Source organism: Pleurodeles waltl, chromosome 2_2 (assembly GCF_031143425.1).
Source record: "Pleurodeles waltl isolate 20211129_DDA chromosome 2_2, aPleWal1.hap1.20221129, whole genome shotgun sequence".
NCBI classification, from domain to species: domain Eukaryota; kingdom Metazoa; phylum Chordata; class Amphibia; order Caudata; family Salamandridae; genus Pleurodeles; species Pleurodeles waltl.
The window spans coordinates 243120224-243147194 of record NC_090439.1 but is presented as its reverse complement, the minus strand read 5'-3'; the positions used below and the strand labels follow the sequence as shown (position 1 = coordinate 243147194).

At 42.9% G+C, this 26971-nt stretch overlaps 1 protein-coding gene across 1 annotated transcript in view; it reads left to right on the top strand.

Annotated features, from left to right (window-relative positions):
• Positions 1-26971, top strand: part of UBE2QL1 (ubiquitin conjugating enzyme E2 QL1) — a 144338-nt gene that overhangs the window by 89979 nt on the left and 27388 nt on the right. The gene's annotated exons all lie outside the window — the stretch shown is intronic.

Below are 26971 nucleotides of genomic sequence, written 5' to 3'. Positions count from 1 at the left end.
AAAAAGAAGAGTGATGCTCATTCAAGACATAGACATTTTTAATGGGTGCAAAGTACATTTAATTTACTTTGTTTACCTGGAACACTATATACTTGAAATCGTGACGTTTTAAAACCTAATGTTGTTTTACTTGGATAATTAGCACTTACTCCCACAATAGTCTCACTCCTGAACAATTAACGCAACTTCTTTTTTTTAATCTTGGCTGATTTACCATACAGGGAGTGCAGAATTATTAGGCAAATGAGTATTTTGACCACATCATCCTCTTTATGCATGTTGTCTTACTCCAAGCTGTATAGGCTCGAAAGCCTACTACCAATTAAGCATATTAGGTGATGTGCATCTCTGTAATGAGAAGGGGTGTGGTCTAATGACATCAACACCCTATATCAGGTGTGCATAATTATTAGGCAACTTCCTTTCCTTTGGCAAAATGGGTCAAAAGAAGGACTTGACAGGCTCAGAAAAGTCAAAAATAGTGAGATATCTTGCAGAGGGATGCAGCACTCTTAAAATTGCAAAGCTTCTGAAGCGTGATCATCGAACAATCAAGCGTTTCATTCAAAATAGTCAACAGGGTCGCAAGAAGCGTGTGGAAAAACCAAGGCGCAAAATAACTGCCCATGAACTGAGAAGTCAAGCGTGCAGCTGCCACGATGCCACTTGCCACCAGTTTGGCCATATTTCAGAGCTGCAACATCACTGGAGTGCCCAAAAGCACAAGGTCTGCAATACTCGGAGACATGGCCAAGGTAAGAAAGGCTGAAAGACGACCACCACTGAACAAGACACACAAGCTGAAACGTCAAGACTGGGCCAAGAAATATCTCAAGACTGATTTTTCTAAGGTTTTATGGACTGATGAAATGAGAGTGAGTCTTGATGGGCCAGATGGATGGGCCCGTGGCTGGATTGGTAAAGGGCAGAGAGCTCCAGTCCGACTCAGACGCCAGCAAGGTGGAGGTGGAGTACTGGTTTGGGCTGGTATCATCAAAGATGAGCTTGTGGGGCCTTTTCGGGTTGAGGATGGAGTCAAGCTCAACTCCCAGTCCTACTGCCAGTTCCTGGAAGACACCTTCTTCAAGCAGTGGTACAGGAAGAAGTCTGCATCCTTCAAGAAAAACATGGTTTTCATGCAGGACAATGCTCCATCACACGCGTCCAAGTACTCCACAGCGTAGCTGGCAAGAAAGGGTATAAAAGAAGGAAATCTAATGACATGGCCTCCTTGTTCACCTGATCTGAACCCCATTGAGAACCTGTGGTCCATCATCAAATGTGAGATTTACAAGGAGGGAAAACAGTACACCTCTCTGAACAGTGTCTGGGAGGCTGTGGTTGCTGCTGCACGCAATGTTGATGGTGAACAGATCAAAACACTGACAGAATCCATGGATGGCAGGCTTTTGAGTGTCCTTGCAAAGAAAGGTGGCTATATTGGTCACTGATTTGTTTTTGTTTTGTTTTTGAATGTCAGAAATGTATATTTGTGAATGTTGAGATGTTATATTGGTTTCACTGGTAATAATAAATAATTGAAATGGGTATATATTTTTTTTTGTTAAGTTGCCTAATAATTATGCACAGTAATAGTCACCTGCACACACAGATATCCCCCTAACATAGCTAAAACTAAAAACAAACTAAAAACTACTTCCAAAAATATTCAGCTTTTGATATTAATGAGTTTTTTGGGTTCATTGAGAACATGGTTGTTGTTCAATAATAAAATTAATCTTTAAAAATACAACTTGCCTAATAATTCTGCACTCCCTGTACATGCAATGATGCTGACTATTTAGCTGCAGCAGTTCAACCTCAGCATTACTTTTCGCTTCATTTATTTTTTTCCTTATGTTCCTTTTCACACTTTTTGAACTGTTTTGCACAAGGTACCATGAGGTGATTTATGCCGGTCCTGGGCAGTATTTATGGTGATTATTTCAGTTGCTACTGTTTTCCACAGATCACAAGTGCAGTTGCATTCATGAATGAACCACATACTCCTTCAATACTCGTGTGTCTTCAAAGATACCTTCACCAACAGTCATGGCTTACTCCAGGAGGTGGCAAAAGAGTTGAAAATCAGCAGCAGCTGGAAAACACATCAAACATTAGTGTTTATCCAGGTCGGTATTTACAGTAGTGAAAGGCACAGCAATTAAAGTAAGGTGCTTAACATACCAGAAGTTTCTAGTACCTTCAGGGTCTGTGTTCTTTTCCCAGACATTATTTTGTTTTTCTTGTTATGTGCAATGTGTAGATGACAGAAGCTTCAACAGAAATTGGATCACCGCTACCTCTTCATTTTATTCCAGGTTTCAGTTGCTAAACACAAGTCACTGTAGTCTAGGTAGCAGATATGATGTATTTCAATTACCACCCAGGCTACGATTGGCATGCCCTTGGTCCATGAATCTTTGCTGTCCGTACATTTAGCAAACCTGTATGAGAGGGATTAATGACTCAGTTAGTGTAAGCCGTTACTTAGGTGCCTGTGTCGGTACCAAGGAGACCCTTGGATCACTCACTGGTGAAAGTGGGGAAACCCTAGTGTAAATGAAGAGCTCGAACGTTGGAGGTACATGTATCTCACAAAGTAACAGAAGGCTGTAGTTACATTTTAGGGTCCAATTTCCTACGCTACATTATTTAAATTCACTATCAGACAGTTGACCTGACGTACCGAGGAGCAGATCAAGGAAGCGGTGCAGGTTCATTAGTAAATGCAGTCCTTCATGGTCTCCAATGCGTCTTTGACTCTCTGAGCCAAAACTAATTGTGCCCCCTGGGCAGTCTCCTTGAGTTACTCCTCCATACTGGTATCTATCCGTCAGCTAGGACTTGGCTTTGTTTTGCCCAGTAAGGTCAGCTTATCACCACACCTGGACATCCAGCTCCTCGCTGGGTCAGCAGCTTTTGATTTCTCATGTGGGCCTAAGCTTAGTCCCTACCTCGAGAGAAGAAACAGCATGCCTACGACCTGTCTTTTCTGAGCTCCTACTTTGGAGAATTCTTCCGCTATCTAGAATGAGTATGAGGTACCATCCCCATCGGCACAGCATTTATGGCAGACTGAAGTCGCTGGTGCTAAGCAATCACAAAACATGGTACTTTTGAATTTCAAGCTCTCCAAACTATATCACATACAAATGATAGTGTGAAAATCGGGTTTCAGTGAATGTTTATCGTTTGCACATTACCAAGTAAAGTGTTTTGATTTGTTTTGATCCTATCAAAATCTTTGCTTCCAGCACACTTCAGGATTTCAGAAAATGTGCTTCATTTTTGCTTTCCTAGCTGTTGAATGTGAACATTTAATTTTCAGGTTTTTACATTTTGTTGCGTTACAAAAAATGACATCCTACAGCCTTTTCTCTTACACAACTTGTACCTCAGCAAGATTGTCAAATAATTTACTTTAATTTTCTTTCTCTGGCTGCAAAGGGAGAAGAGTTTGTAAATACCAGTTCCCAGGTTAAAAAACAGTAATATGTCAGAAAACTAAGCCTGACATTTGACCTCTGACTTTGAAGCCCAGCAAATGTGGCAAAATGAATACAAAATGTAAAGGCATTTTTATTTATTGCTTGGACTTTCACGACCCACCAAAAATCGGCTTGCGACCCACAGTTTGGGAAATGCTGCACAAGGATGTGGATTGGGAAGTTGTGTGCCAGATATGCCAAATGCCGTCAAGTTGTTACTGCGCCGATCTGAAGCCGACTGTGTACAGCCATCCAAACAGGTTTTACTAGGCAGATCAACGTGGTTTGTCCCTCAGGGAAAAATACATGAGTGAAGCTAGTATGAAGTGTATGGTAGAAGGTCCCTAGTGCTAAGTCTAAGTGATAACTTACTCCTCGTTTTATCATTGATTTGGTTTGTTTTCATGTGCACGAGTCCCCTGATTTGGTATATTGCTCATCAGTGGACTCAGTGGAATGATGAGTATATCACTAAAGAGGTATTTTTTTGTCATGGTAATGATCAGAAGTTTTCGGTTGGTGGGTTCTCTATGAATTTTGTCATTGTATAGAAACTGCAGTCAAAGGTGAGCTGCTCGCCATAAGCTTAACAGTAGTGAGCCTCTTGAATTCTATCGTGATCTCCATTCATTGCCATGTTTGGCCTGTTTTGACGATACTGCATTGGGTACCCCTCGTACAAGGTTAGCACCAAGGAGTGTTTTTTTCCTGCAAGGGGTTAACTGCCCCTGACTGCCCTCTGGAGATCAGTGTACAGACAAAAGTGGACCATAACATGAGCAAATAAAAAAAGAAGCAGTACTCACACTTACGGCCACATGTACAAAAGGTTTTATTGGTCGCAAATGGAGAATCGTGGCATTTGTGACTGCTAAATAGCCTTTTGACATGTATTAATTCTATTTTGCGATTCGATAACCTATTACCGAATTGCAAAATAGGTTTGCAAGTCAGTATTAGGAAGCGGCGTGTTAAGAGTGACCCTTCCTGTTAGTGAGCGGCAGGGGGATGTATAAATGTTTTGCGACTGGAATGCAGTCGAAAAATCATTCACAGTTTACCACCAAATTTAAGTTGGTGGTAACCCATTCACAGATGGGCTGAGGTCTCCAAGGTACCCCTTCCCTTTTGCAAATGTGGGTGCAAACATTTTTTAAGAGCCAGGCAGTGGTTCCACTGACCACTGACCACTGCCCACTCTTAAAGAAAACGTTTCATTTATGCTTTTGAGATGCATCCCATTTTTCTTTGAGGAAAGCAGGCTGCATTACGAAAAAAGTGCTTTTTATTGAAAAAGCAATTACATCCCTGTGATGTTGGCCGTTCCCTAAGGATCGCAAACTGCGACCTGCCTCATGAATATTGATGAGGCAGGTCCATTTGCGACCCAATGGAAATCACTATATGTGCCTGAGACACATTGGTACATCGCAGTTTGCGATTTCCTAATTTTGAGTCTCAAAATCTGGCTATCGTCCATGTGACCCTTAGTCACAACAAGAAATACGGACAAGGAAAAGTAGTATCCTTTTTGGTGCTTCTGAAACTGTCTATGATAATGTTAGACACTGACACCACTTTTAGTCACAGAAAACCAATATGCTCTACTCATCCTTCAGCCACGCGTGCAAAAAGTGAATACGATTGCAATCGCAAATGACGTAACTGCTCTCAGTAATGCAATAAGATCTCTGTGTTTCTGTGCTCTTTCAGTGGAACTGAAGCTGCTCAGAATTACGTGGTATCCCGACGAATGAGTTAAGAGGTAAAAGAACGTGTAATTCAGATGCTGTGGTCCCCAGGGCACAGCGTCATTTAAAGAGAGAACACATTTCGATATCCAATGAGACACATGCTTGACTGGCATCAGCAGGCTCCTTCTTTTGTACTGTGCTTCCTTCCTTTCGCTCTTCTCAAGCATTACATATACCCTAGTGCTGTAATCCCTAGCCCCCTCAGTGGGAACTTGTGCAACGTTTGTAATGAAACGATGCATAACCCTCTGCCCTAGGAGCAGACCTGCCAACTTCACCAAAAACCTCACAACGTGAGGAGGGGTGGGGCCTACGAGGGGGCATGGCCTTGTGCTGAGAAGCACCTAAGAGGCACGATTGCTCCCACCCCGACCTCCAACTCCCTCCTCAAAAAAAAAAAAAAAGTTTGCTGAGGCTGCTGCTGATGTCCTGGTCTGTTTTCATGCCCATTAATGGACGTCAGCAGTTTGAACCTCAGGAAAGAAGCCTAAAAACACTGTTTACAGTGGTTTTTAGCTTGTTTTCACTGCTACCGTGTGATATTGGCTCCTCACTGGGAAACCGTGTGAGGGGAGCCAATATTGTGTGTCACACGGTGGCACCATGTGATTTGGCAGGTCTGTAGGAGCTGTACTGTTACCATCAAATCAAAACACCAAGTATTTTGGAAAGTGGATCAAATCAGGGTGCTCATTTCTTTTGCAGGAACACATTGATATTCACTGATTGGACCTCGATTTTAAAATTTCGATATTCTAAAATCAGTACAAGGTGAAGCAGAATTCAATGTAGTGTTAGCGTACCCATCATGAATTCAAAGACACTGATAAACATAGCTGCCAAAGTTTCAGATTGCTATGTGTCATATTTTCATAATTTCAGTGTAGTTATGAGTGACATTTCAATAACTATGAGTGACACTTTCTCGCGTGCAAAATCAAGAAATGAAGATGAGGGAAACATAAATATCAGAAAGTACACCCATTTGAACACCGAGAAGGTGTTCAAATGGGTGGAGGCTGGCAGGCGCACCCCTCTGCATCTTCCCACCTGCGGGCCGCATGGCTGGAGGAACATGGCATTTAATCCTGCCTGGTGAAAGCAATGCCGTTTGGTACAATGGTTTGAGCAGGGGTTGCTTTTGTACGCTAATAAAGTGGGTAAGTGGTTTTGTGTTTATCTTCAAATATCTGTGCTTTGGTTGACTGGGATATGAGTGAGGGATTGAGAAGGAGTCTTTGAAAAATAAGCAGAGTGGGATGCCAGATACACTTCTCATTGGAGAGGGCCAACGGTGTGCTGTACATGAGTGAAGTCAAGCTCTCCCAGATCTCCCACAGTTGTCACCTTCACTCCAGCTGTATGACTCTTTTTATTTTGTAAATTTTTTTTTGTGTCTCTGTCTCTGCATTCTATAGTTTGATTATTCCATCATCTCTTTTCACTGAGAATCCTCAAATTAAATAGTGTATGTCACTATAGCTCCTAAGTGCCCTCAGTACTAAGGGTTCACTGAAGCAGCCATTCAGGCCGCACAGAGCCAGGCTAAAAAGCACCATAACCAGAGATCAGCCATTCCCAGATTAGGGACCTGATGTTTGAAGAGAAGCGTTGTACACCAGCACCACTTTGTGGCCATTGATAAACAGTACTCGAAGCTTAGCTAGCGAAGTGAGAAACGAACTACAAAGTTTGATCGCACTTCAGGACATGATTCTTTTTCGTGACAATCTCAGGCATTGCGATAATGCGGGAAAATGACAAAAAATGTGTTATTTTAACACATGATGCGTGGCACTTGGCAAGGCTGCATAAAGCACACCTTTCAGTTGTTTCTGGCTCAGTTATACCAGCGGAAGACTAGGCGGAATCTTATTGTGTTTGGTGTCTGAACAGGCTGTTTTAGATATTACCGTACCACTTGATTTTAAGGTGACCTTTGGCTAATGAAGGAGGGCAAAAGGCCTTTGCCCTGATCTTTCTGGTTATCTCTCTACCTTTGCCAGAGCACATTGTCCTATCCTTCCCAAGTTACATAAGTCAGGGTTGGGTTTTTTGATCACCTAATTGTCTTTCTCTTGGTTGGTCAAAGAGGAAGGTGTTCTGGATGGATTCTCTGTGTTCCTGGACACAGCTTGTCATGAGGGGCTCAAGTGGCTGTGGTCATTTCTGAGAACTTTTTTTTTCATTGTCTAGATGCGGCATGTGGGTCAAAGCGCAGCACTTCGGGTGCAAACGTTGGACAAGTCTGCTCTTTTGTATTGTTGGTGCTATTTTAGATGTTAATTTTAGGAACTCATTTAACATAATTTGGCAGAATGTTTGCTCAAAAGGCTTCTCCTTTAAAAAACACTGCATCCCCATGTTTTAGTCTGTCTCTGCCCAGCCAGCTTCCAAACCGCCCCACCCCGGGGTATGACCAAGTACTCAGTACATTTCCGAAAGAGAACAAAATCACTTCTTAGTGAATATTTTTCACTAAGAAAATAGAAGCGGGACACTGTTCGCTTTCCCCACTTTATTTGCATCAAAATAATTTATAAGACGCAGTTGTGAATGATATAACATTTGGACGTTGTTGCTGACTACAACCTCATGTCATAGACCGCATGAATTATGCTTCTTCGTTATTGATCAATTTTGAGTCCGGTATTGCACGTTCTTCCGTGTAAGCACAAATAAACGAATACATGACCTTTTTGATAAATCAAAGTTCTTTGTGGCACGTGTCTTTTACTTCGGTTCGTGTGATTGTTTTACCCACCTATGTTGTTTTGTATTCCTGATGGACTTTTGCACAGTGCCCCTACATGTACGTTACTTTACCAATAATAATCGTGCGCTTTGGCTTCCTTGGAATTTATTAAAGCTACGATTGGCTTCGGGTCATGCAGTATTTGGTATTACTTTGCTGTTTGTAAGCGCCCTGTAGGAAGTTGGCTCTGTATGTACTATTTCAAAGTAAGGAATAGTATGCACAGAGTCCAAGGGTTCCCCTTAGAGGTAAGATAGTGGCAAAAAGAGATAATACTAATGCTCTATTTTGTGGTAGTGTGGTCGAGCAGTAGGCTTATCAAAGGAGTAGTGTTAAGCATTTGTTGTACACACACAGGCAATAAATGAAGAACACACGCTCCGCGACAATTCCAGGCCAATAGGTTTTTGTATAGTAAAATATCTTTTCTTAGTTTATTTTAAGAACCACAGGTTAAAATTTTACATGTAAAACTTCAAATGAAAGGTATTGCAGGTAAGTACTTTAGGAACTTTGAATAATCACAATAGCATATATACTTTTCAAATAAATCACATATAGCTATTTTAAAACTAGACAGTGCAATTTTCACAGTTCCTAGGGGGAGTAAGAGTTTGTTAGTTCTTGCAGGTAAGTAAACCACCTACGGGGTTCAACTTTGGGTCCAAGGTAGCCCACCGTTGGGGGTTCAGAGCAACCCCAAAGTTACCACACCAGCAGCTCAGGGCCGGTCAGGTGCAGAGTTCAAAGTGGTGCCCAAAACGCATAGGCTTCAATGGAGAAGGGGGTGCCCCGGTTCCAGTCTGCCAGCAGGTAAGTACCCGCGTCTTCGGAGGGCAGACCAGGGGGGTTTTGTAGGGCACCGGGGGGGACACCAGTCCACACAGAAAGTACACCCTCAGCAGCGCGGGGGCAGCCGGGTGCAGTGTGCAAACAAGCGTCGGGTTTGTCGTTGAAATCAATGGGAGACCAAGGGGTCTCAGCGATGCAGGCGGGGGGGGGGCTCCTCGGGGTAGCCACCACCTGGGCAAGGGAGCGGGCCTCCTGGGGGTTACTCCTGCACTGGAGTTCCGATCTTTCAGGTCCTGGGGGCCGTGGGTGCAGAGTCTTTACCAGGCGTCGGGATCTGGGAAGCAGGCAGTCGCGGTCAGGGGGAGCCTCAGGATTCCCTCTGCAGGCGTCGCTGTGGGGGCTCAGGGGGGGCAACTCTGGCTACTCACGGTCTCACAGTCGCCGGGGAGTCCTCCCTGAAGTGTTGTTTCTCCACAAGTCGAGCCGGGGGCGTCGGGTGCAGAGTAGCAAGTCTCACGCTTCCGGCGGGAAACGCAGTTGTTTTGAAGTTGCTCCTTTGAAACAAAGTTGCAGTCTTGGGTGAACAGAGCCGCTGTTCTCTGGAGTTTCTTGGTCCTTCTAGAGCAGGACAGTCCTATGAGGATTCAGAGGTTGCTGGTCCCTGGGGAGAGCGTCGCTGGAGCAGTGTCTTTAGAAGTGGGGAGACAGGCCGGTAGAGCTGGGGCCAAAGCAGTTGGTGTCTACGTCTTCTCTGCAGGGTTTTCAGCTTAGCAGTCCTCTTCTTCTTAGGTTGCAGGAATCTGAGTTCCTAGGTTCAGGGGAGCCCATAAATACAGAATTTAGGGGTGTGTTTAGGTCAGGGAGGGCAGTAGCCAATGGCTACTAGCCCTGAGGGTGGCTACACCTTCTTTGTGCCTCCTCCCAAGGGGAGGGGGTCACATTCCTATCCCTATTGGGGGGATCCTCCATCTGCAGGATGAAGGATTCCTAAAAGTCAGTCACTTCAGCTCAGGTTGCCTTAGGGGCTGTCCTGACTGGTCAGTGACTCCTCCTTGTTTTTCTCATTATCTCCTCCGGCCTTGCCGCCAAAAGTGGGGCCGTGGCTGGAGGGGGCGAGCAACTCCACTAGCTGGAATGCCCTGTGGTGCTGTAACAAAGGGGGTGAGCTTTTGAGGCTCACCGCCAGGTGTTACAGCTCCTGCAAGGGGGAGGTGATAAGCATCTCCACCCAGTGCAGGCTTTGTTACTAGCCACAGAGTGACAAAGGCACTCTCCCCATGTGGCCAGCAACATGTCTCGAGTGTGGCAGGCTGCTAAAACCAGTCAGCCTACACGGGTAGTTGGTTAAGGTTTCAGGGGGCACCTCTAAGGTGCCCGCTGGGGTGTATGTTACAATAAAATGTACACTGGCATCAGTGTGCATTTATTGTGCTGAGAAGTTTGATCCCAAACTTCCCAGTTTTCAGTGTAGCCATTATGGTGCTGTGGAGTTCGTGTTTGACAGACTCCCAGACCATATACTCTTATGGCTACCCTGCATTTACAATGTCAAAGGTTTTGCTGAGACACTGTAGGGGCACAGTGCTCATGCACCTGTGCCCTCACCTATGGTATAGTGCACCCTGCCTTAGGGCTGTAAGGCCTGCTAGAGGGGTAACTTATCTATACTGCATAGGCAGTGTGAGGTTGGCATGGCACCCTGAGGGGAGTGCCATGTCGACTTACTCGTTTTGTCCTTACCAGCACACACAAGCTGGCAAGCAGTGTGTCTGTGCTGAGTGAGGGGTCCCCAGGGTGGCATAAGACATGCTGCAGCCCTTAGAGACCTTCCCTGGCATCAGGGCCCTTGGTACCAGGGGAACCAGTTACAAGGGACTTACCTGGATGCCAGGGTGTGCCAATTGTGAAAACAAAAGTACAGGTTAGGGAAAGAACACTGGTGCTGGGGCCTGGTTAGCAGGCCTCAGCACACTTTCAAATCAAAACATAGCATCAGCAAAGGCAAAAAGTCAGGGGGTAACCATGCCAAGGAGGCATTTCCTTACACGCCCCATTCATTCATTCATTCGCAGATGTATTCGGAATGAGAGAGAGCTGAGATCGTTTTAAGTCTGTTTGAAAACGCAGCTGCCTGCAATAAATATTGTCACCAATACTTTAACGTATCGATTGAAAGAGGCCTTGGCTCTGTCTCCAATGTGTATTACTCTCATTATATGCTGTTCGCTGTTTGGATGTATGTATGTATGGGTCTTTCTGCACAATTGAAGTGGGTGAGGGACTATTTTTCATTTAATAATAACATTCAATCATGACAATCAAATCTTTATGGAAAATATGCAGTCTAAAAACAAAACAATAATTGGTATTATTTTTATTAACCAAATAAATCGTTATCACGGATGCACACATTTGCCATTGTTTTCTTTTCGTCTCATGGAGTTTACATCACCTTTCCCCTTATGCTGAGGCCATTTTGTGAACAGTGCCAATGATCGCACCAGGACTACAGAGAGGAGAAAATGAACTAGTAAGCATTTAGGAATGTACAGCCATGATTACAGACTTCCATTTTTCTCGCCACTGAAGTGTAACATCGGACATGATCAGCTTACAGTTGTGGTCGCTCTTATTTGTCCTGTTTGTTTAGATTTCAATAGTATCATGGTACTTTCTCCATAATTTCTCGTACAGCGGCATTGCGTAGCGTGGTGTGGTGTTGAGTGGCATAAAATGGCTTGGCGTTCAGTGAAATAGGGTACGATGAAGTGGTGTAAAGTACAGCAGTGTACGGAGGCATTATGTGGAGTGGAATGGGAGTGGCTTACAGTTGAGTGGCAAAGAGTGGTGTGGCATAGAGTGGACTGGTGTACCATGCAGTGGCATAGAGTAGTGCAGAGTAGAGTACAGCAATGTAGAGTAGAATGGTATAGAATGGAGGAACATGGCATAGAGTGCAGTGGTGTAGAGTGCAATGGCATAGAGTGGTGCACAGTAAAGTAGAACAGCATATAGTTCAGAGGAGTAGAGTGCAGTGCATAATGTAGAGCGGCGTACACTGCAGTGGCATGAAGTAGAGTGGTGCAAAGTAAAGTGGTATATAGTGCAGTAGCATAAACTGCAGTGGTTTATAGTAGATTGACGTATAGTGCAATGGTGTAGAGTAGCGTAGCGCAGAGTACAGAGGAATAAAGTGCGGTGGCCTACAGTTGTGCACAGTGGAGTACAGTGGCATAGAGTACAGTGGCACAGAGTTCTTTGGCTTAGAGTAGACTGGTACAGAGTAGAGAAGTGCAGAGAAAGTCTCTTGGTTCATTTCAGTAGTACTGTAGTACTTTTTTGATAATTTTGACAAAGTACTGCGATAAATCGTAAACTTTGAAAAAAATATAGAGATCAGTAAAAATAATTTCTCCTAACAGAGTCTGCTATACTGTCTTCCTATACATTACAAAAACAGTGATAATGTGTATTTCACACTGAACCACAGAACAAAGGCAAAGTGTGGGCTAAACAATATGGCTGTTTTTTTTTATTTTGCAAGGGCTTAAATTAACCGATTATATTGTTTCGTCATCTCCATGTACCACGGTATACCTCAAAGGTACCACAGTATGCTGTGGCCCATTCTATCACTGATATGTTTTTGTCCCTTATTATGTAAAAACAAATAAACATATTTAAATCTGATTTTAAAAAAATACTCTTTCCACACCAAAATCTATAATCCTGCCAAATTTCATGTAAATCCTTGCAGCCATCGTGCTGCTACGTCTGTCTGAAAGGCGTATGGAAAAATGGAAAATGCATTGGTGGAAAAATGTGTTTTAGGACACCCTTTTTTTTTATCTAATTATGTAAGAGCTCTGATAATAGCCCATTGATTATGCCAGGGCTGCTACTATAGTAGGGCTTGAATACTTGCAATTTAAATCCCTACTATAGCAATTTCTTTACTTTTCCACCTTTCTGCAGATCTACATACTGGGGCTGGAGGAAGCAGTAAGCAATAGTTCCAGGGCTGCAATTCCTTTTGAGTCTGCAAACCTACTAGCTTGCGAGTTTTAAGGATTTTTGCCAGCTCTTCTCTAATCTTTTTCCCATAATACGAAAGGTTGGAAATGTACTCCTGACAATGGCAGAAGTAGAAGTTCTTCTAGGGTTGGGAAAAAAAAGTGGTTGGAGGGAAATTGAACTTGTAAACGCTTAAAAGATTTTCACATGAGCATATCTACACATGCAAATTTGTTTGTGCTAAAATACAGTTCACAAATATTTTCTATGAGTATGATTTCCTGGTCTACTTCTGTAAGTATTCTGGCGATAACAAAGACATTTTGTTTTTTATTAAACTTCTATTTCTCTATCAGCTGGCTTTACTGTGAGTGATCACATTCTGCTCTTCCACAAGGAGCATATAGGCACACAAAGTAATTTTGTTCAGTGCCAGGAACTACTGTGGCAATCAGTGGTGTAACAAAACTGGAGGGAACCCCCTGAACACCGAGGCCCCCCTCCAGACTCACTCAGGGCAGGTGGTGTGCTGAGGGTGCCCCCTGGAAGGGGGTCTGCGGGGCCTCTGTTGCTCCACTGGTGGCAATGTGTGGTTTTTGAGACCAAATTTTGTTTCTTCTTTTTGCTAGTGTTTGTTACAGTGGTGGGGGCCTGGCAGCTCCCACAACAATAAAGTGTTACAGGTGCCATGTCAAATATATACATGCATTGACAAAACCAAAAGAATCACAAAACAAAATGTCGGATCGGTTGGCTTTGCCAGTGCTTGTTTATATTCACACTTCCCATAATCTTGTTGAAGATGGTGACACTGATTTTCCATTAGGAATATTTTGGGAAATACTAGCATGCATCAGCATATTTTACTAAATGACGCTTTAAAGAAATAGCACCTAAAATTTCATAGTAGCAAAACGTTTTTTTGTCATACTTGAATTTTTTTCTGAACATTTTATTTTAAAAGCAAAGAATCATCCCTCTTGCTTACCAGCATCTGCAAACATTTGCATCTAATCAGAGAGCATTCTGGGAGCGTTATACTCAGCACCATATTGTTAAACTTTTCAAACATGTGTACAGTTTTTTTTCTTCTTCTTTTTACTGGAACCACTGTCAGTAGTGCAGTGTGACCCTAAAAACATATACTTACAGCGCTCGCCCTAATAATGAAGGCTTTTCATTAATGAACCTGTTGTCTTTGACCCCAAACAATATGTCTCGGACAATAGGTATTCCACATCACTGACACCCAGCTTCCCTGCTGAAAGTGGCGCATACTATCGGGGCGGCTCCTGATAATTTAAAAAACTTTGTCTTCCAAAATGGATAGTGAAAGTCCTCAGTTAATTTATTGAGAAAAGATCCAGCCCCTGCAGCGCGTTTCGACAGTAAGCCTTGTTCACGCAGTCACGTAATCGACATGCATAGATAAATACACTGATGTAAATCGCCAACATGTATATGAGGACGTTGATTGTCAAAATCAGCCCTATGATTTTGAATTTCTTATCATTACTCAGTTTTTTGCCATTTTTTGTGTATTGATTGTTGTTACCATTGAATCCGTAAGATATACTTTGTAACTGTTACACACAGGTAATGACACTCTAAGATGACGTCAAACTTGTGAGCCAAATGGAGTATCTTACTTGTTGCAGTGCGTTGTTCACGTCTAGGCACAATTTGTTTGGTCTGTATGGTGCACTGGGTGTGTTCAGTCGTGGAAGCGAGCGTGTTGTGTTCCAAATCGCATAGGGAGCTTCTTGAATAAATAAATCCTTTCGTCAGCATCTGGGACAGTCTGCAGACTTGTTTTTTGAAGCAAGAAACATTATTATATAGATATATATAGATAGATATATATAGATATATATATATATAATATACTGTTTGAGCCTGGTCCCTACAAGGCTCAATGATGAAGAATATGAACTGTTTGGTGATGGATTGAGCTGAGCAAGCCTATTACCTGAACTTTCAGTAGCAGTAAACTGTAAGGCTTGTCTTCGTGATGGGCAAGTAGATCTTAAAATCCTGTTTCAAGTACTATTATTTTTTAACATAAAATATTGTTTATTTTTAGCAACCTTCGGTCTTATATTTAACTAGTTTAGTATGAATATATTTGCTCTGTTTGCACAAATTTAGAGGTTTGCTTTCTTTACTTATAGTTAGAGATATACTGAAATTCTTCAAGAATTTATTTCCTCCTATTGATGGCCCTACTCACTCACAGCCTAAAGATGATCTTCCAAATGTTAATTAAACTTTCTTATCAGCCCAATGCAAGTACTTTGTGAAGTTACTCACTTTCAGAGGGTCAGAATCCTGTAGTATCAAGATAACAAATGATTAACAATGGATGGCTGTGACAAAACCACAAGAAACCGCACTCACCACAATCTTCTACTATCTTTGCAAATAGTTAGGCAAAAAGTTAAATTTTGACAGGTGCCCTGGTTTGATGGAGCAGCCACCAAAAACACTCTCATGAAAGAATGGACCCAGATTCTAAGACCAGTGCTACTCCGCACGCAGCATGGCCTCAGTATGTAAATGTTTCAATATCAGTGTAATATACATTATTGTCCAACAGTTATTATAAAAACAATAGGAATGGTCCAGAATAAATTCAAAATTTCAATCCTTTATTGTCTTTTTACTCCATAAAAAAAAATCCATTTGATTATAGCAACACCTTACGTTCTTTAGGAACTTCTTCAGAGCTCATAATACGGAATCATCATAAGTCACTGTATATGGCAAATCTTCATATTCCAACTCTCCAAACTGATAGACAATTTGGTCCCTTGATAAAGGATTGCATCAGTCCCTGTGCGGGGTGGTCCGTGAAGTGAGCTCTCTGCTTTCCTCATGAGGACTGATGAGATCAAGAAATAGGTATGTAGATCTCTCACATCTAAGCATGTGTTTCCCTTCAGTACAACAAAAAGGTATTGAGTCTGCAATATTTGAGTGTATACAGGGAGTGCAGAATTATTAGGCAAATGAGTATTTTGACCACATCATCCTCTTTATGCATGTTGTCTTACTCCAAGCTGTATAGGCTCGAAAGCCTACTACCAATTAAGCATATTAGGTAATGTGCATCTCTGTAATGAGAAGGGGTGTGGTCTAATGACATCAACACCCTATATCAGGTGTGCATAATTATTAGGCAACTTCCTTTCCTTTGGCAAAATGGGTCAAAAGAAGGACTTGACAGGCTCAGAAAAGTCAAAAATAGTGAGATATCTTGCAGAGGGATGCAGCACTCTTAAAATTGCAAAGCTTCTGAAGCGTGATCATCGAACAATCAAGCGTTTCATTCAAAATAGTCAACAGGGTCGCAAGAAGCGTGTGGAAAAACCAAGGCGCAAAATAACTGCCCATGAACTGAGAAAAGTCAAGCGTGCAGCTGCCACGATGCCACTTGCCACCAGTTTGGCCATATTTCAGAGCTGCAACATCACTGGAGTGCCCAAAAGCACAAGGTGTGCAATACTCAGAGACATGGCCAAGGTAAGAAAGGCTGAAAGACGACCACCACTGAACAAGACACACAAGCTGAAACGTCAAGACTGGGCCAAGAAATATCTCAAGACTGATTTTTCTAAGGTTTTATGGACTGATGAAATGAGAGTGAGTCTTGATGGGCCAGATGGATGGGCCCGTGGCTGGATTGGTAAAGGGCAGAGAGCTCCAGTCCGACTCAGACGCCAGCAAGGTGGAGGTGGAGTACTGGTTTGGGCTGGTATCATCAAAGATGAGCTTGTGGGGCCTTTTCGGGTTGAGGATGGAGTCAAGCTCAACTCCCAGTCCTACTGCCAGTTCCTGGAAGACACCTTCTTCAAGCAGTGGTACAGGAAGAAGTCTGCATCCTTCAAGAAAAACATGATTTTCATGCAGGACAATGCTCCATCACACGCGTCCAAGTACTCCACAGCGTGGCTGGCAAGAAAGGGTATAAAAGAAGGAAATCTAATGACATGGCCTCCTTGTTCACCTGATCTGAACCCCATTGAGAACCTGTGGTCCATCATCAAATGTGAGATTTACAAGGAGGGAAAACAGTACACCTCTCTGAACAGTGTCTGGGAGGCTGTGGTTGCTGCTGCACGCAATGTTGATGGTGAACAGATCAAAACACTGACAGAATCCATGGATGGCAGGCGTTTGAGTGTCTTGCAAAGAAAGGTGGCTATATTGGTCACTGATTTGTTTTTGTTTTGTTTTTGAATGTCAGAAATGTATATTTGTGAATGTTGAGATGTTATATTGGTTTCACTGGTAATAATAAATAATTGAAATGGGTATATATTTGTTTTTTGTTAAGTTGCCTAATAATTATGCACAGTAATAGTCACCTGCACACACAGATATCCCCCTAACATAGCTAAAACTAAAAACAAACTAAAAACTACTTCCAAAAATATTCAGCTTTGATATTAATGAGTTTTTTGGGTTCATTGAGAACATGGTTGTTGTTCAATAATAAAATTAATCCTCAAAAATACAACTTGCCTAATAATTCTGCACTCCCTGTATTGGAGTATGACATTCGTAGATTTGAATTGAGACCCCCTCTCCCCCCCCCCCCCCATTGCCATGCCTATAGAAAAAATGAGGCTGCCATCACATGGTTTTCATATGATTAAGTTTAATATATAGGAGGGCGCCATAAAACGAACTCCAGTAGCCTCACATTCTACAGTAGCTACAATCCTGACCTGTGGCACATATAATTTGGTTTCAGTATGATTACATTATTGAATGGAGACATTAGGACACATTTAATTATCTCAATAGAAAATAATGTACAATTTGAATTTCCCTTACTCTAGCGTTTATCATGATATCTGCCAGGTGTTAAGGGTGGGATTCCTTTAAAATGTAAAGAAATAGATTTGGTGGCATGCAGATTTTTATCAGAAGTTTGTGTCTTGATGATGCATCAGAAGTTGTCTGGAATTTGCCACTTACAGCTTTCTCAAACACATATCCATCTGGCTGGGAGATCAGGTCCCAAGGGAATTGGATCATAAACGGCAAGGGACTGCCCCATCATTAGTTAAACTTGAACATTTAAAGAAACACTTAGGAGTAATATATCTTAGTGAACTGTAACCTGAGTCGTGAAAAGTGTTGAATTAACCATCCTTGCCCAGCGCACTAGACCAGAACTATTCTTGTACCAGCTTTTATGCTAAAGGGAAACATTACCTGAGAGAAAAATTCTAAGTATAAAATATTCTGGCCTAGATTTATTAAGGGTTTGCATTACCTTTGTGCTATGCAAAGGGACATATGGTGACACAAGACCTAGAATGAGATTTACCAAGCCTCGCACGGCCACCATGCATGGACCTGCGTGGCTTGGTAAATCTGGAGTAATGCAGAGCTTTGTAAATCACTGCTTTGCGTTACACTGCATGGTAGGGCCGTTATATGGGTGGAGTGTGGGTGTACTCTCGCAGCCATCTATGAATTCTGAAACATATCCAGATTTATCAACACTGATAGAAATGTGAATGAGTCAGAATTGTACACCTTCCCACCAAAGGCACAATGAGGAGAAACATCTTTACTTCTGCTCTTTGTTTCCTTTTTCTTAGTGTGCTGCATTCTCAACACACTTAAAAACAGGAAAATGCCTCTAAGAATTGTTTTTGTGCAGGACGGTGTCTCTTCCTGCACAAAACCAATCCTATCTTTACACCGGCATCCTTGCTTTATCACGCAAGAGAGCCTGCTTTGGTGTTAGGCTGCAGGCAGAGGACAGGAATGTGCCATGTCATGATAGATATGGTGCATTCCTGCCCTCTTCCTTTCACACAACGCAGTGCAACAAGTTGTCTTGTTGTGTTGCATGAATTTTTTTTAAACCTGTCCTAATTCCTATCGCCCGACGCCCGGGACATCTTGTTTGGGGTCAAGGGCAACAAGTTTTTATGTTTACTTTGTCCTTGGGACAAGTAGGCCCAACCCTCTGCAGCACAAACCCTTTTGGCTGCCTGTTTACAGAGAGTGGAACTCTCTACAGTTGAGGTAATGTGTTTCCAAAAGATAATGCTGTTCGAACTTGTATTTATGGTTCATTATTTGAAAACCTTCATTATTAGGGTGAGTGCTGTAAATAAATGTTTTAAGGTCACACTTCACTACTGATGTTGGTTCCAGTACAAATAAAAAAAACGTGTATACACATGTTTGAAAAGTTTAGGCTATGAGGCTAAGTATAATGCTCCCAGAATGCTCTCTGATTAGATGCAAATGAGGTGTCATTTAGTAAAATGTTTTTGATGCATGCTAATATTTCCCAAAAATATTTCTAATGGAAAATCAGTGTAACCATTTTCAACACGATTATGGGAAGCATGAAAATAAACAAACACTGACAAAGCCAACTGATCTGACATATTTTTTATAAGTCTTTTAGTTTCATCAATGCGTGTCTTGTTTTGACATGGCTTTTGTAACACTTTATTGTTGTGGGAGCTACCAGGCCCTCAACATTGTAACAAACACTGGCAAAAAAAAAAAAAACGTTTTTGAACTCTAAAAGCACACGTTGCCACCAGTGGCATAACAAAGGCCCCGCAGCCGCCCTCCAGGGGGACCCTTCAGCACAGCACCTGCCCTGAGTGAGTCTGGAGAGGGGGCTCCTCCATGTTCTTTGCAAAGGGGCACCCTCCAGTTTCGTTACGTCACTGATTGCCACTGTAGTTCCTGACACTGAACAAAACTACTTTGTGTGCCAATGTGCTCCTTGTGGAAGAGAAGAATGCGATCTCTCACAGTAAAGCCAGCCGAAAGAGAGAGAAATAGAAGTTTAATAAAAACAAAATGTCTTTAACACCAGACCTAATTAGGGACCAAGACCCACATGTAGGTAGCTTTTTGCATGTCGCAAACAGCGACTTTCGCTGTTTGCGACGTGCAAAAAGCACATTGCGGTGCACAAACCCAGTTTTGCGATTTGGTAACCTGGTTACCGAATCGCGAAACGGGTTTGCGACTCGCAATTAGGAAGGGGTGTTCCCTTCCTAATTGCGACTCGCAGTGCAATGTAGGATTGTTTTGCGAACGCGGGCGCGAACCAATCACAGTTTGCACCCATTTCAAATGGGTGCTAACACTTACACAAAAGGGAAGGGGTCCCCCTGGGACCCCTTCCCCATTGTGAATGTCACTGTAAACATTTTTTCAGAGCAGGCAGTGGTCCGCAGGACCACTGCCTGCTCTGAAAAAATGAAATGAAAACGTTTCATTTTTCGTTTTTGTAATGCATCTCGTTTTCCTTTAAGGAAAACGGGCTGCATTACAAAAAAAAAAAAACTGCTTTATTGAAAAGCAGTCACAGACATGGTGGTCTGCTGTCTCCAGCAGGCTACCATCCCTGTGAGGCCGCCATTCGCAAGGGGGTCGCAAATTGCGACCCACCTCATGATTATTCATGAGGTGTGCATTTGCGAAGCCCTTGCGAATCACAGATTGTGTCAGGGACACCATCCTACATTCGCAATTTGCGGGTCGCAAATCTGAACCTACCTACATGTGGCCCCAAATTCTTAAAGAAAGTCACAAAAGTGCATCCATGGTATATGTCGTACCCCTATAAAATATTTGTGAACTGTATTTTAGCATGGGTAAATACGCATGTGTAGATTTGCTCATGTGAAAATCTATTGAGCATTTGCAAGTTCATTTTCCCTCCAGCCACTTTCTTCCCAACCCTGGAAGAAGTTCTAATTCTGCCATTGTCAGGAGTAAATGTCCAACCTTTCTTATTATGGGAAAATATTAGAGAGAAGCTGGTGAAGATCTTTAAAACATGCAGGTTAGTAGGTTTGCAGACTCAAAGGCATTCCAGCCCTGGAACTATTGCTTACTGCTTCCTCCAGCCCCAGTATGCAGATCTGCAGAAAGGTGGAAAAATAAGGAAATTGCTACAGTAGGGATTGAAACTGCAAGTATTCAAGCCCTACTATGGTAGTAGCCCTGGCATAATCAGAGAGGCTATTATCAGAGCTCTTACATAATGAGATTGCTGCCATAATTTGGCGCCACACTACATGGCACCAAAGGGACAAGTAGATCTTTTTACAGGACAAGTAGATTTGAGAAGCAACCTGTCCTGTGGACAAGTAGATATTTTAATAAATTCCACACCCCTGCACGTGTTAACAATCTTTACAGGGCATGCTATAACATTGTAGCCCACTACCCTGAGGGACCTCCCTCCCAGAATTTATCCTGATAGAAGCTAAACTCATTATGGGAGCAACGGGCATGAGGCGTCTCACCGGTTTATCAAACCCTGGTCATAAACGGCCACACTACACTGGATCATTTTCAGGAACATTGGAAGAACTGGATCAGTCCCCTCGAGGACTATGACTGGTGTGATGCCCTAATGGCCCCCACACTATTACTATTTCTGCCAGGTTATGTCTGATTCAGACCTACTGCCTCCATTCCGCTTATCTTACACTAGCTTGGCTATATCGGGCAGGGTTCCTCCCTAAATCTGCCTGTGCCCAATGCTCTGACACTGTCGTAGATTTCGATCACATGGTATGGTCCTGCCCCATGATTCAGCGATACTGGAGGGTCATAATAGAGGAACTCTCAGAGATACTGGGATGAGAGGTGGAGCTTTCTGCTTTGAGTCTCCTACTTGGGCTCCTGAAAGGGGTGCGGGGCACCAGAGCGGATAAAATGGTTCTAGGTATGGCTACTTTGGTAGCAAAGCGTAATATAGCAGCACAGTGTAGAAACCCGACTCCCCTGAGTATTATGTTGTGGCGGAGAGGGGTGGACTGGTGTGCGTCACAGGAAAAGCCAGTGTTTGAAGTCAGGGGTTGTCCAGCGAAATTTGACCAGATAGGGGGAAACTGGATGGGTCGTCTGGGATGACTAATTGTATATGCTACGTTAACCTGTGCGCCCTGTTTCTGTTTTTTCTCTGCAGCTGCCTAACAGGGATGTGTACCACCTGCATGATTGTATTGTTTCCTGACAGAATGTATCGTATCACACTAAATATGTGGATGTACCGCTGTGAATATTCAATCAAAATCAATAAAATTGGTTATTAAAATATTGTAGCCCACTACAAGGGCTACAATATTTCAGTATTAATTGCCAAGGGCTATAAATTATTAATGCCAAGGGCTATGCTGGTCATTAACCAAAAGTTGTAGGCCTGAGCACCAGATGGGGACTTACAACAGGTGATTTTTCAATATTCCAATGTTCTCATGTTTATTGTTAAGCTTGGTGACCTGCTTTCATCTCAACTATTTAGTAATTATTTAAATGTTCTTCCCCGTGCCTCACATCTTTATTGGTGAGGCCTGTTGCATACATTATATGTCAAAGGCTGGGCATTAAGCAAAGTTAAACCTTTGCAGCCTGTGTGAGGTTGTTATTGGAATGCTCTATAAATTAATTATACTTTCTTACTGTGACTGGGTAAGAGAGTATGTTCCCTTACAGCTCACTCGCCAATCTTGTTGAGGTGAGTTTTAAGGTACCATGCCCTTTGACCAAGTCATACCACAATATTTTCTGATTTGATTTAATGAGTCTGATTCTTCTACTGAAAGTTTATAAGGCTACCTTTTGTGCATCTGTGCGTACTTTTACAAACAATATGGTTTGGGCTTTCACATAAAAGCTTGATCCTACATTGTAAAGGGATGTTGCTGATTAAATACTCACCACTTGAGAATGTTACCTTTTCTCAGAACACTGAAGCTGTGGCTCTGTTGTAATAATGGAAGCAGCACTATAAATAATCAAGTGATATCCAATGTTACATTTCTACATAAATGTATGTATTACACATGGAATGTTTTTCTTCCTACCATCCTTTATGTGCACTGTGTTGTGCACTCATCTTTCATTTTCATCCTAGTTAAATAGAACCAACAAATGTTGCAAGAACAAGAATAAATGAATTGTACTTAATAGTAATGTCATGTCCTCCATGTGTCAACTAGCCAGGTACTGCTTTCTTCTTTCATCTGTCCCATTTAACTTTCGATGAGCGATTGTTTGAAAGCTTTTGTTGTAAGGATTGGTTCTTTCTGCCCATGAAGGGTGGAAAACCAAGGAAGTCGTAGGTCATCTCCGATTTGGAATTTTTCCATTGTGATCCTTTTATCAACTGGGGCTGTGTGTTCAAAATGGTGCTAAAGAACGATGTTAAGAAAGCTTGAAAAAACTCATTACAACTAAGTGCAGTTCTTTCGTGCTTTTCTTAGAATTAATTCCTGTTGTTGCTGAAAGGCATAATCTCCCTATGAATAGCAGGTGCATGCGTGTACCCATGTGTTAATAACATTCTTTAAGTATTACGATTAAAAAAAAAAAAAAAAAAAAAACTTCTAATATTAAAATAAGTGCTCTGTTATTTACAGAAGGGATTAATTATTGCTATGGTTGCCTTCGTATCTGGGCCATGCAGAACAAATCTTTTGCCTTACGTACCTATAATAAGAGAACACAATTTGCACAATAATTCCCAATTTTTTGATTAGAGCTCTGCTGGTATTCCTATACCTTTTCTTATTTAGGTCCTTAGGACTCTAGCTACATGAGAAATAGCCGCCTCTTAAGTAGGCTTGTACATGCACAGCGCTTGTATCCAGTAATTAAACTGGCTGATTAAGTCCTGAAACCTTGTTTTAATTATGGCTGCTTATAACATCAGCTCATTTTATGAAAAGCTAGATGAGCGTTAAAAGACGGAATAAATGAAGAAATTAAATGTGAAGGCCATAGCCAAAGGACACTCTTGGTTTTCGTTTTTTTAAATTTATGAATTACATGTTGTTGTTGCCGCCGACAATCAAAACATTGTTACAGAAGAGGAAATACAACTATCTCCAAAGCTGTTCTCGGTTCGTGTGGTAAATGTGTCCCATCTGTGTATGGTCTAGTCTCTCATTTTAATGTCCTTGATGTAGCGTGTTCTTTTTGTGTTGACTCTTCATATTCTCATTAACTCTATAGACATAACTATATATGTTCTCTCGTGCTGAGTCTACCAAGGTTTAAACAATGGAACTTTATCCAGGAGTTTCCACTACATGCTGGACACTTCAACCCTCATCAACTCGGGAATGCAGCAGTATTAGGCTTCACCTGTGTGCTGAATCTGGCTGAACATACTTTCTGGCTACCAAAATATAGGCGGTGATTCTAACCGCGGCGGGCGGCGGTCGCCGCCCGCCATGCGGTTACCGCCAAATGACCGCGGCGGCCATTCTGGCTTTCCCGCTGTGCTGGCGGGCGACCGCCAAAAGGCAGCCCGCCAGCACAGCGGGAAAGACCCAGCAACGATGAAGCCGGCTCCGAATGGAGCCGGCGGAGTTGCTGGAGTGCGACGGGTGCAGTAGCACCCGTCGCGAATTTCAGTGTCTGCTAAGCAGACACTGAAATTCTTTTTGGGGCCCTCTTACGGGGGCCCCGCGGCACCCCCTACCGCCATCCTGTAGGGGGTGTGAAAATCCCCATGGCGGCGGAGCGCGCTCCGCCGCCATGGAGGATTCTCACGGGCAGAGGAAAGTCGGCGGTACACCGCCGACTTTCCGTTTCTGGCCGCAGCTGAACCGCCGCGGTCAGAATGCCCAGCGGTGCACCGCCAGCCTGTTGGCGGTGCTACCGCGGTCATTCGCCCTGGCGGTTTTTACCGCCAGGGTTAGAATGACCCCCATAGTCTCTAACCTTCATTGTTAGGAAATGTGTAGTTTTGACAGAAACAGACTGCCTTTTCTCCTAAGTCCTAATAAATCCTTTCTCACCGGTATAAGTGTCCGCCACTCGCCATATACCCCTTGAGTCACATCTCAAAAAGCTTACCTGCAAAGAGCCAAAATACAGCTTCCGTCTTTCTTTATTCCAGGCAGTATTTCTGCCTGACCTGCTCAGCTTCACGGTCATGCCTTTTATGCCCAGTAGTCTCTTGAGACTGCTCTCCTTTAAATTTGGTCTGGTGGCTTTTGGTGATGTATACCGGTGGATCTTCCATGAGCCCCAATTGTTCCATAAACCAGTAATGTATAAACTCTTAGAATATGACATTCAGCCCTTTTAGTGTAGACATCCATTCTCAGAAACTTGGCTTGCCAATGGGGCTTGGGTAACTCAATCCTGATGTGCCTTCTCTATTAATGCTAATTCTCAGGGGGAACTAGTTCAGTTTCACTTGGCCTCTATATCTTTTCTTTGAATCTTGTGGCATCCTTAATGGCTTGTCTAAACATAAAACATAATCCCATACTGTGACTCTTCTGGAAAAAATAAACCACTTGCATCTCTTCTTCTTGGGCGGTGCACTTCCTGCTAGCTTTAATCCAGGGAAGTTTAATTAGACGTTCAAAAATCCAGACAGATTAATTTTAGGTAGCAGAGACCAGAGGCACTTTCCAGGGATTCCCTCACAAAAGACAGGTGGTAGAAAACTGAGCTACTGTGGCCTCTAGAAGGGTAGAGAGCTCAGCATTTCCACTGCATTGGCTGAATTATGGCTCGTCTCAATGTGCGTCTAAACAAACAGTGCTTTTGGGCCAATGTCAATTTTAACTGTCTATTCCTATTTAAAGAATACCATGGCTTCCCTGCATGATAACATTACAATGATTCAAAGATTGGACTATCTGAAAGATACCAACACTGGACAACTGGAGTTTCAGATAAGTAACTAATTTCTTTTCTCACATGTTCTTTGATGGCGAAGTATTTCCAGATAAACCTTGCATAAATTAGGAATCTTGTGTGGATAAATGCAAACAAACCTATTGTATATTATTCAATTAATCTCTCTTAAAGAACTATCTTGTTGCCCTCTTTTCTTAAACTCAAAATCTGAGCTACCTAAGTGCGGAGAAAGGTTACTTTTTTGTATTTTGCATTTGGCCAAACGCAATTACAGTTCTCAATTATTGTGGCTGACAATATAGCCCAAATGCTCTTTGTTTCAGTGTACCACATACAGTTTTGTTTGCTTATCACACTATGTGCAATTTATGCAAGGCAATGTATGTAAACGCGCAATCATGCAGAACTTGAGCAGTCAGATTTTGTAGGAAAGTACCATTTTTCTTGGTTTGTTACCCCCAATCTTACATGTATGTCAGTATGTTTTTGCCTGTCTCACTGGGATCCTACTAGCCAGGACCCCAGTGCTCATAGTTTGTGCACTAAATGTGTATGCCTGTGTAGTGCCTAACTGTGTCACTAAGGCTCTGCTAATCAGAACCTCAGTGCTTATGCTCTCACTGCCTTTACATCTGTCACTATAGGCTAGTGACTACAATTGCCAATTATAATTGGCATACTAGACCCCCCCTTATAAGTACTTAGTGTATGGTACCTAGGTACCGAGGGCATTGGGGTTCCAGGAGATCCATATGGGCTGCAGCATTTCTTTTGCCACCCATAAGGAGCTCAGACAAACCCTTACACAGGACTGCACTTGCAGCCTGTGTGACATAACGCACACGTTATTTCACAGCCATTTTCACTGCACCAAAGTAACTTATAAGTCACCTATATGTCTAACCCTCACTTGCTGAAGGTTAGGTGCAAAGTTACTAAGTGTGAGGGCACCCTTGCACTAGCAAAGGTGCCCCCACATAGTTCAGGGCCATTTCCCCGAACTTTGTGAGTGCGGGAACGCCATTACACGTGTGCACTGCATAAGGTCAATACCTATATGTAGCTACACAATGGTAAGTCAGAATATGGCCATGTAACATGTCTAAGATCATGGAATTGTCCCCCCCATTCCAAATCTGGTATTGGGGAGCCAATTCCATGCATCCTAGGGGCCCCACTATGGACCCCCAGTACTGCCAAGCTACTGTTGCTGCCACCCCAGAGACACAGTTCTACCCTCCTGGGGTCTGAGCATCTCAGTCCCAGGAAGGCAGAACAATGTATTTCTTTTGGGAGGAGGGTGTTACAGGGGTAGCCTTCCAGAGCCTCTGGAAATGCTTTGAAGGGCACAGATGGCGCCCTCCTTGCATAAGCCGGTCTACAGCAGTTTAGGGAACCCCAGTCCCTGCTTTGGCACGAAATTGGACAAATGAAAGGGGTGTGACCACTCCCCTGTCCATAACCACCCCAGGGGTTGTGCCCAGAGCTCCTCCAGT